The following is an 8,377-nucleotide window of genomic DNA, read 5'->3' on the forward strand; positions in this document are numbered from 1 at the left end:
TCTAAGAGCCACGAAGAGACAATCTTGTAGAACAACCGATTCTAGGAACTGGCCGTCCTTTGTGATGCGCTTCCTAAGTCCACGGGCTTCAGAAAATGCTCATCAACGCTACACCTGTCGACACTAACACAGTTCTCCATGTAGGTCTACAGTCGAGTCCCGTAGTTCGTGTCAGCTTGCTGTTCATGCTGATGATCTTTTTGCAGCTCAGTATTATTTTAATCATGGCAACTGACACTCATTGCTTTTTTGGCTATGTCCCGTGTTGGCTCATTTGAACAGGATTGAAATTGCATTCTTAGGCACAGTAGTGTGGCAGACACCTGTTGATCTGTTTATCCTAAAATCAAATTATTTTAATAAGAGTGTCATAGAATTACAGCCTCTCTCGGGGCCACTCAAGGGATTCCTGCCCTGTTCCCTTCAAAAAGAATAATTAACGATTCTTGATAAAGAGGATTTCTTGATGAAGAAGTCAGATTTTTCTGGAACCCTCTTGGGCATGGAAAAGAATTTCTTGACATTTTATAAAGGGTCCTGCAAAATATTAATTCAGAGACATGATCCTGTTTGTCCGCTGATCTGAATTGCTGGGACGCCTAGAAAAACACACGGTGTGGCTCGCAGGACCGCCCCCAGGCGCCTTCCCGCAGCGGGTGGCTCCGGGCGCCTGCCCGCCTCCCCCTCTCCTTCCACCGCCGCGTGCACCGGCTCCAGCAGCCCTGATGTGGGGCCCGGAGTCTTAGCACCTCATTGGGTTCTGTAGTCTCTGCCCAGGTGAAAACAAGTGTGTTGTGGGGACAACCCCGGGGTCAGGGGACACGGTGCCAAGAGGTGGGAGCAGACACAGCGCCGTGGCTGCCCGACCATCGCCCCTGGCAGCTGGAGAGACGCCCGCAGTCCTGGGAGAGAGGAAAAGCAGTTTCTCCGTGATTTTTGCTCCCTCCGTTCCCACGGGCCCCAAGTCAGGTTATGCCACTAAGTGAAACACCTCGGGGTGGCTGCCTTTCATCGGCTCTCGTCTTCACTGACTGCTGTATGCGGGGCTCCTGCCCGGCCGGGGCGCTTCTGCTGGGGCGTTTATGGTCATTTTAAGGTTTTATCTTTGTCTCCCCCCCCCCGGGTTCTCTTGGTCAATATACGGAGAAGCCAGACGGTGGAGCAACAAGCACCACCGAGCAGGAGCCACTCGGGATAGAAGTTCTTCCCCAGTTGGGTTCTGCCCCTTCGTGGGGTGGTACCAACATAAACGGCAACAGTGCCGACGAAACAAGTGCCCGCGTTCGTGTCCTTCTGGGTTGGCTACGCTGTCTTCTCACAATTCTAAGGAACGATCAAACGAGCAAGGGCACTTACTGAGTGGGTCACACGCGTTAGGCGTTTGTTCTATGCCGCCTCCCACCAGTGTTTTGACTCCGGCAATTTAGCATCTTTGGGCGTCGTTTTTCAGCTATAAAAACGGTAGCGATGTGGGCGCAGCCTGAGCACTTGAGGGCACGGTCGCTCCCAGGACTGCACAGCCCCGGCCCCCCGGCCGGGACTCTGGCTTCAGCCTGTGAGACCCCAGACTCCTGGCCTGCTGCTGAGTTTGTGGTAGTTGGTTCCGCAGCAGTAAAAGCCTCCTCCTCTACCCGGTAACTTTTACGGCATTTATACAGCCATCATCTGGTATTATTTCAGGTATTAAATATTTATTGAACAGCCATTGTATATCACGGACATACAGGACGTGCTGGGGTGCTTGGACTCGTGATAAATTAAACATGATCGACTGCTCCTTTTTAAAATGTTACACCCAGGATTGATCAAACGCATTGGATGATTTCGGGCCAGTGCAAAGTTCAGTGGGACCATTGATCTGACCGTACACGTGGAGGCAGACAAAGGTAGCCATAGATTTGGGAAGCTATTTACTCAACGTTAGGTCATGTATTCCCACGGAGAAAACTCTCTTGGCAATGACGTTTTTAGAGAGATCTGTTTCCTTTTTCAAGAGTGACTGTGAAGCGGTACAAAGATATTTTTTAAAAGCACTTTCAGCTTCTTGAAACACACTTTGCAAATGCAAAAGAAGATGACTATTGACAAAGGGCGTTTTAATGATCTTATTTACAGACTCACCCTTATCCAAATATATTGCCATAGTTCCCATCTAAGAACAAGCTTAATTTTTAGCGATTTCACCCGATCAAATACCTTCCTCCATCTTCTAAAATGTTACGCAATGATTAGCACTGGAAATGAGTATTAAATGACACTTTACAGGCATCGTTTTAACCTTAATTTCAACAGACATCAGACTCACAGCTGATTATGGGTTCATAATCTCAAGCAGTATAGTAAATTAAAATGCAACCTCATATTTGATCCTAACTTAATGTTCACATTTGGAATTCTCGAGACAGATGTCAGACCCAAGCACTGTCTAACCCGGTCCTTCATTACTGTTTTGCCACCAAGTCCTATATCCCTCCCAAAGAGACCATGGCTACGCGGAAATTCGAAATCCCAGTCGCCTGCTGCCACACTGAACACTCCATGGAGCAAGCCCCTGAGTGAGGTGCAACTAGAGACAGAAAAGAAAACGCACAAACACTACAAGGAAAGAACAGACACAGGCACACACCTTTTCAAAAACCTAATGAAACCTGGCTATGATCTGATTTGGGGGGAAAACATTGGTAAAACGCTTTACACACCCATCTGTCTTAAGCGCGAAGCAGTGTGTAAAATGTCAAATACAAACTACGATCGGCGTCACGAAGTGAATCTAAACCAGAAAGCAGCTGACATTTCCAGACACATCTACTGTAATTCTGATCTGGTGACGGATGCACATTAAAGACCATTTTATACGCAGCACACAGGACACAGGTGTTCGCACTTCAGAACAACTCTTTAATGTACGCTGAAATTATTAACATTTTAAACAATTTGATGACCTCTGAAAACAAAAACAAAAAAACAGACATGCATTTAGGACGCAAATTTCTTTCATGTAAAGGCTGATATTTTTCTAGCCTTTCTGAACATTTTTTTAAATCTTGTGACCAAAATTTTGTCTTGCCCACTAGGAGCCACACTACATTAGTTCCCCCATCTATGGGTTTGCTTTGCATGGTTTCAGTTACCTGCAAGCAACCGAAGTCTGAAAATTTGAATACCTGGAATATGTTTACTTAGAAATAAAAAATGTTTGCTGAAGTACTTTATTTTTTTTAAATGTGGTGAAGGTGGGGGGTTCAGGATAGAGAATATTGGTTTGTATTCCAGTATCTCATCTGTAAGCTGAGTGGTCAGAACTAAGATTTTCCCAGTCACAGAATTCACTGAGCAGCCTATTTAACACAAAACACGTGCACTTGGATATAACATACAATGTATTTGAACTGTGTCGGCAGAACTATGTCGATGTTGTACTGAGTTATTGGTAACTGAATTTAAATGAACTATGTCCAGGTAGAGGGGCAGGGGTTTATCGGGATGTATATACTAAAATGCTTATACCTTTGTTTATGAAAATATCTCATATGTTTATGTGTATTCAACTATTTAAGAAGCGGTATCCAGTGCTGTTTTTTTTTTTAATCTGGGTTGCAGCCATCTTAACGTGTCCTTTATGGTCTTTTGAAAGTCATGAGTCAGAACAAATTAATAGATTCGTACCAGATGGATTCCGACAAATTAAATGAAGACTGAACAGACCAGGTGAGGAGGACTTTTTTCAGAAACAATATAACCAGAACTTAACAAAAAAGAAAAGAAAAACCGAAAGAAGAAAAAAAAGCAACTGCTAATTTCATGGGCATTGTCACCTATCAGGCCCAACGTGTCTGGTTTCTGAAACTTGCCTAACGTGGAGGTGTCTGAGGTTCTTCTCATCTCTGTTCGAACCCGAACAGCTGCCACTCACCACCTGCTGTGCAAAGCCCACTCCTTCTTATAAAAGCTTCTAGCGTCACGTACAAAAGCTCCTTCCAAATCAGCTAACCGCGCTTCAAATGTCACCCGCACCTTTGCTTGGCAGTCAAAAAGAAGTATCGAAGTGAGAAGGTAAATAACACCAAGGCTTACTTCTGACTCCCATCCAAACCCATAAATCTTTCACATGTTCACATAGTGTATTTTGAATTATGCAGAAGAGCTAGAGAGGGAAATGGGCCCAGGAGGAAAGCCTGTACGAGAAGCTACCTGTGTTTTTATAGCCACGTGGAGCCGGAAGCCAGTCTGCGGAAGACGTTACGGAGACTGTAAATTCAGGGCTGGTGGCAGCTCTGAGCAGGAGGCCCCGGTACTACCAGCTTTACGACTCTTGTACCACTGAAGCCAATAGATTGACATCCATATATTTATACCCATACAAGCACCCGGACGCGTGTGCAAAGCTGGCCCCTGGGGGGCAACCCAGGCGGCTTCCACTAACATCTCAAAGCTGGGCTGGTGTGGGCCGTGCAGGCTCTACCTTCCGCGTGGTTCCCTACCCCAAAAGGAACGGATTCGTGTGTTTAGAAACATAAAGGGGCTCCTTTCTCCTTCAGTTATGACACTGGGACCTCTTGTGTCTGGGAAACGAAAGGGACAAAAGGTGCCCAGGTCAGGAAGGCGTGGTGTGGCCCGGCCGGCGAGGCTCAGCCATTGAGCATCGACCTAGGACCCAGGGGATCGCGGTTCGATTCCCGGTCAGGGCACAGGCCCGGGTTGAGGGCTCGATCCCCAGTCGGGGGCGTGAGGAGGCAGCCGATCCATGACTCTCATCACTGATGTTTCTCTCTCCCTCTCTCTCTCCCTTCCTCTCTCTGAAACCAATAAAGATATTAAAAAAAACAAAAAACAGAAGGCATGGTGTGGAAGTCACAGTGGCAATTTTATAACTGCTAAAAACATCTACATAAATGTGAGATTTTTGTAAGGATAAACGTTACCCCCCCAATTTCCCAGGAGGGCACACGCCAGTGAGACTAAGAGCAGGACGGCTGGGCCCCCGGAGCCGCCCAGGTTCAACTTCCCTAGAGACACATCGATGTCACTGTCACTGTCCCCACACAGGCCATCTCCCTTGAAGTTTAGAAAACTAATGAAAATCCACTTCCTTTCGAGCCCCAGGAGAATCGAAGCACCGTGTGAGGAAGGAGCATGACTGAAGAGCAAGGTTTTTTCATAAAATTTCAGCGTTGGGAAGTGTCTCTATCTGTCCCTATAACCAACTCCTCAAGTTCTACCTGGGCCAACGCGGGCTCCTCCCACCGCGGGATTTTTATACTGTTGCTGAAGGCCTAGGAGGCGAGTAAAACCAGTTAAGTCCCGCCCCGGGGAGAAACAATAACAGACACGGAGAGAGTTAATTCTGAAAAGTAATTTCTTAGCAAATAATCTAATTACCTTTCACAAAACCAACGGAGGGAGCGCACAGTTCTCTGTCGTTTCAAATATGCTGATGGGCACAAACTGCTGACAACGTAAAGATTTAATACTCTTTCAATCAGAGAAGAATGATTTATTTTTCATCTAAGAGGACGTTGTCTCGGCCATAAAATACGGTAAGAATGACTACATAAAGAATGAAGAACACGCGGCGTGTACCGGGGCGGCCGCCGGGGCTGGGGCTCTCGAGGCCGGCCGCACCTGCCCTCGGAACCGGAGGGGCCCTTACGTCCCGGCCCTGCCTTCTTTCCCCCGGGACGCTCTTCTATCGCTCTCTGTTTTTACTAATGAACACGACCATTCAGAGCAATTACATTCTCTTTCTGCCAGAGAAGTTTCGGTATTTAAAAGTTAAGGTGAAAACGGGAAAATCATGGTACCGGGTAGGGGCAAAGGGAGGTTTACAGTCATTCACATGGAAAATAACAGTGATTAATAAATGACAATACAAGCATGAAGTCTGCGCTCTGGAAAGGGGGCATCTGGGGCACGTGAGGGAGAGAGAGCTGCAGTCGACACCCGGGGAAGCTACTATTTTATTCTGAGAACAGCTGGCACCTGGAAACACAGTGGGAGACGGGGGTGGGAGCTTGTGAGGCGCATTTTGTGGATGGCGTGACCGCAAAGAGACGTAGGGACAGGTCAGAAAGGGGCCCAGCGGTGGCTGAGTCTGGGAAAGATAAAGGATTCTGGGGTCCACTTTCCATTTCATTAGTCACTTAGTCAATATTCTGGGGACTCTGTTAGGTATTAGGTTGTTCCCGATGATTGGATTCAGCAGGAAAAAAAAGAGGTCACAGTGCTCCACAAAACGGGAGTGTGACCTGGATCAGAGTCTTCCTCTTAGGCCTGCTTCTGAGGGAACAAACCAAGAAGGGAGTTACGGTGATGAGGAACACGGGTCCACGTGACGGGCCCTGAAGTAGGAAGATTTTATGCACAGACGATGCTGAACGGGGCGGACGGGACGACTTGTCCAGTAGGTGTCAGTCGGCCTCTGTCCTTGGCCAGCCCGTCGCTCACAGTTAACCAAGGAGCAGAGAATCCGTGGTCCGGGGACGAAGGCCACGCACGAGCACAGGGGCACAGCCCCGCTTTCCCCAAGGCCTCTGTCGTCACAAACACTGCTAACCAGCTGAACTTCCACGGCAGAGAACCACGGGGTGGCGTGCGGTACACATCCAACCCCTTCTGCCACGAAGGGGGCGGCCGTTCGTCTTCCCGGTGATTGAAACTTGTTCTGAAATAATGCCTTTCTCCCTTGCCCCGGCACCGCCCGCCCAGTCCTGAGATCACTGCTGCGTCACATGAAATAACACCGCCTCAGACCACGGACGTCACTTCAGAGCCAAGGAGATGCAGCAACGAACGTGTGCCCCTCAGAGCCGCTGGTCCTACAACGAACGTGTGCCCCAGGAGCCCGCCCCCTAAACTTCAGAATGAACACTCAGGTCCGCCTAAGATAACGGCTTGAAAAAGAAACTGCTGGGCTGGCTATTCAAGGTAAATACACGCGGCAGGATGCGCAGGTACGTAAACATGGAGCCAATTACATCGCTTCACATGGGCCATTTTCCTTGAAAGTCAGACAAATAGAGAAGAGACACTCATCCAAGATATTGTTTTTTCATGGAGTCCCCCCCTCACTTCTAGCAGCAGCTGGCAGTAGAAATGCAAAACCCAGAGATTTACTCCTATCACTATGGGAAGTGTTTCTGAAGGATCTTTGGAAATACAGTGTCAAATCTTTAGAGACCCGGACTCAAGGTAAAGATTTAAGCACTATGAGCAAATAAATGAAGGGAGGAATGAGTGAACGAGTAAATAAACAAACATCGAACTTTAATATTGTTTCTTAAGTGCAACGGATACGCATTCGAGACACTGGCCTGAAAGCTCCTGTCGGAACCGAAGCTGTGAGCGAGGCTGATGGTTCGCTCGCCGCTCAGGCCCTCTGCATCCCAAACCCAGGAGTGCTGTGTGCGTGCTGAAGGCGGCCCAGCCGGCCCCCGCCCCGCGGCCCAGGAGAGAGCACGTCGTTAGCACCACCCGCTTCACACGCTCCTGCTCAGGACAGCCCCGAGAGGGAGGTGTGGAAGTCCTCGGAACCTCAGCGCGGAAACCAGAAATAAGTGTGTGTCTGTGGAACGTGTTCAGTAGTTTACTGGTTCACACGGCTCCGAAAACCACCACGGGAACCCAGCCAGCGAGCAGACGGCACCTGGGGGAAACCGGCGCATCAGAGGGGAGGCGTCCTCGAGGGTCGCGTTTCGGCGCTCTTCCCAGACGGTCCCGGAGCCCCGCAGGCTTGACGCACTTGGTGGAAAAGACGGTCACACATTAACCTGTGCTGTTGTAAAATTATACCGAGCAAAGCGCCCTAAAGGCTAAAGCTTGGAGTGATTACGCGACGCTGAAACGACGGCCACGGGGCAGAAAACGGGGGGCGGGTCTTCCCCAAGAGGAGCCCAGAGCCCCCATTATCTGCCCACAGGCTATAACCTGAGCTTGTGCATGGGGCTCATAAAAACGCCAGTAAGTCCCCCGCGCGTGTGTGTAGGACTGTCAGCGGCGTTCAGGCCATTTCCCTTCCCTCTCAGTTCCCCAGGGCTCATCACAGTCACTCACGCCCACCTCAGCTTCTCCCTCAAGGCGCAGGCCTGTCCTCCCGCATCTGCTCACCTGCCGCTTCGCAGGTGCCAGGCTCTAGGACCAAAGGCCGAATTCACCACCCGCTTGTCCGCATCAGTGACCCTTCCTGTCGCTCAGGAACGGGCTCCTCCACCTACGGGGCATCCCGACCCCCCGACCACCACGTCAGAGACGGCGGGGGGGGGAGGGGGAGGGCAGCTTCCGCCCCTAAAACACCTGATTCTGTTTTACATTCAAACTTCCCAAGAAAGAAGGCCAATGGGTTGGTGTGTCTCTATCAGGGAGGCTGTGTGGAGATTTCATC

Source organism: Miniopterus natalensis, chromosome 21 (assembly GCF_054644295.1).
Source record: "Miniopterus natalensis isolate mMinNat1 chromosome 21, mMinNat1.hap1, whole genome shotgun sequence".
Lineage (NCBI taxonomy): Eukaryota > Metazoa > Chordata > Mammalia > Chiroptera > Miniopteridae > Miniopterus > Miniopterus natalensis.